Consider the following 3,243-nt stretch of genomic DNA (forward strand, 5'->3'; position numbering starts at 1 on the left):
CACCTTTCCTGTATACCAAAGTTTGAAACCAGAAGTATCCAACTCCCTAGCCTTTGCACCAACCCATTTCGTTTCTTGTAGGCACATAATGTTAATCTTCCTCCTTGTCATGGTGTCCACCACCTCCATGGACTTTCCTGTTAGAGTGCCTATGTTCCATGTCCCAAATCTCAACCTTCTGTCGCTTCGACCTTTACCTTTTCCTTTGTGAACTAGCTTATTTACCCTCGTCCGTTCACGAAAACGCGAGAACCCTTGCTCATTTAACACTACATCCGGGCACCGATGCAGCGGCTCTTGCTTCGACACCGTACTCGAGCCATACGGCGCGTTGCTTCCGGGAAACGACCTAGCTTTAGCGCAATAATGTCTTTGATTCATGTCATGGGGGTTCGGCTATATTTTTATGTTGGTTGCCGAAGACCTAACACAACCCTCCTCCTTTATCCGGGCTTGGGACCGGCTATGTACCGCAAATGTAACATAGGCGGAGTTTAAAAGAGGTGCAACACAAGGACTTCCTAGGAGGTCACCCATCCTAGTACTACTCTCGCCCAAGCACGTTTAACTGCGGAGTTCTTATGGAATCCGGTGCTTTTGTGCTGGTATGATCGCACAAATGATAGCTAAAAAAATAAATTATAATATTTTCTTAGCATTTCTCTAATAAGAATAGTAGCATAATTTGATAAAATAACGTGAATAATTATAAAATAATTTTATAACAACATGTGGTATATTTAATAAATAATTGTCTACGCATATTTCATATTTATCTATTTCATAATTTAAAATATATAATATAAATATTTAGCTAATATTTTTCAATTAATAGTAAATAGTAATTATGTACGTAACCATTAAAACTACTCTCATCACTTTAATGAAATTTTTATTTTTGAAATACATTTTATCTAATTAAATAATAAATTTTTTTGAAAAAAACTTTAATAATTATTTGAGAAAATATTTTGTCAAGAAGAATTAGATAACACTTTATATTAGATTAATTTTAAAAAAATAGCAATTATATGATGTTTGTTTTTGTCCAATTACATATAAAGCCCATATACATGGAGCACTTTTTTAAAGATGTAATTACAAATATACCCTGCAATACATATAGCACTCACACACCTAATAGAATCATTCATAATTATTATTGTTGCCACTTGTCCTCTTTATATAAGTCAGTCAAAACTTGGTCTTTCTTGGTCACTATATTCTTGGCCACCAAAGAACTCCCTTATATATATATCTTTATAATTCAATCAAATAACAATTAATAAAAATTTCTTTCATGTTTTTTTTTTTTTTTTTTTCTATTCTTTCAATTCACAATTTTATTAGTAGTGATATGTGTAACTGTTATGTTAGAAAGAAGGAGGAGTGAAAAAAGGAGATAAAAAGAATGATTTAAAAAAATTATGAATTAATTTTATTTATTTGTTGGCTAAAGTATTAAATAGGTTGATTATTGCATAGTTGACTTTTGGCATGATTGATAAGATTTATAAGTCTGACTCCACCAGCTCTCCTTTCAATAACAACAAATGCAAATGCAATCCACCTATGAATGCACGTACGTAAGTGCATGCATGTAGGCTTAACTAGTTAAACAAGCTCACAACAACATAACTCACCTCCCAATACTTGTAAAGTTAATAATTAATTGATTAAGTGACAGGTATTGTATCTCTTTTAGTTCGTATTTTTTAGTTTGAGCTTTAAAATGAAAGAAAAAAAAATTGCATTAAGAATAAGAGTCATACTTTTCATGTTAAATTAATTAGTTGCATTTTGACTATAAAAAAAAAAAAAAACCTTTTTAGCCGATATCAAAGAACATTTTTTCTCTATAAATTATACTTTTCTCTTTTAATCTTTATTCATACACTACTTTGCTAACAATTGTTGTTTTCAAAAAATTGGTTTCTTAACAAAATTATTTAACAATAACATTTAGATATTATCATGAAATCACTATTTTAAAAATTCTTAAGACGTTTTTTTTAATAATAGTCTTTTTTGGGTTTGTTTAATAATCCTTTTTTTTCTTCTATCTTTTGTTTTTCTTCTTTTGAAGACAACAAGAATCGAATTTTAGATTTTTTTATTATAAAAATTTTAATACTATAAAATAAATTTTTTTAAAAAAATTTAAATTAATAAAAAAAGACATATAAATAATTATATTTTTATGATCTATTTTGTGAATTTCTTTTATTTTGGTGTAATTTGTCCTATTAATAATCATCGTGATACATTTATGTACTCTATGCATAGAGCTCCCTTTGCTTTATTGAAAATTATAAAATAAAAGAAAATTAAAATAAAAAAGAGGATTATACAAAGACAAAAAAGCAACAACCACCAAGTGTACGTGTCCAATAATATCTGAATTTCACAACATATATACCATTTAACTAAACAAAATGTGCATACCCAAAAAATGAACAAATGAAAAAGTAGAGGTGTAGAACTCCATTTTATACCCCTTAATTATTAGCTTGTTTATGCATGTTAATATATATGGATATTATTTTTATTGGTTTCTATTATATTTCTGAAAAATAATCTATTTTAGTGGAATTTACATTGAAGGTATACTACAAGAACGTGCAATCTCACTCAATGATATCTATTACAGAGTGATAATAGAGTTGTTCACACACATACCATGATAGATTAAATTTTTAAGAAAAATATATATTAAGAAATCATATTTAAAATTTTTATAACAAACAAAACTAGAATTTGATTCTTGTTGTCTTTATTATTTTAAAAAATAAAAGTTTAATATAAGACAAACAAAAATGAAAAGAAATTAACGCACAATATATGTTATTCGCAATTCAAACAGCATTTTAGAATGGGAGTCACTTAGATAAAGACGTCTAAAACGTCTTTTTTTAAAGATGTTTTTTACTAATTAAAATTTAACACATATAATCAATTAAATCGTGTTATTTTTATTAAAATTAGGCCAGATAAATTAATTTGACTAAAAAATGGTGAATCAAATCTTGAATCGAACTAAATTAATATTATTTTTTATAAAAAATGACTACAATATTCTTATTATAAAAAATGACTAAAATACTTTTATTATATATATATATATTAAAAACTCTAAATCCTAACCCTATAACGGCGGAGAAGTAAAGGGATAGAATTTAGGATTCTCAAAATTAATATTATATAATAAGAGTATTTTAATTATTTTCTATAATAAGAATATTG

At 27.0% G+C, this 3,243-nt stretch overlaps 1 pseudogene; it reads right to left on the bottom strand.

Annotated features, from left to right (window-relative positions):
• Positions 1-500: 500 nt before the first annotated feature.
• On the bottom strand, positions 501-619 carry LOC148581987 (5S ribosomal RNA; annotated as a pseudogene).
• Positions 620-3,243: the final 2,624 nt, after the last annotated feature.

Source organism: Arachis ipaensis, chromosome B10 (genome assembly GCF_059453495.1).
Source record: "Arachis ipaensis isolate K30076 ecotype BB chromosome B10, ASM5945349v1, whole genome shotgun sequence".
Taxonomy (NCBI): Eukaryota; Viridiplantae; Streptophyta; class Magnoliopsida; order Fabales; family Fabaceae; genus Arachis; species Arachis ipaensis.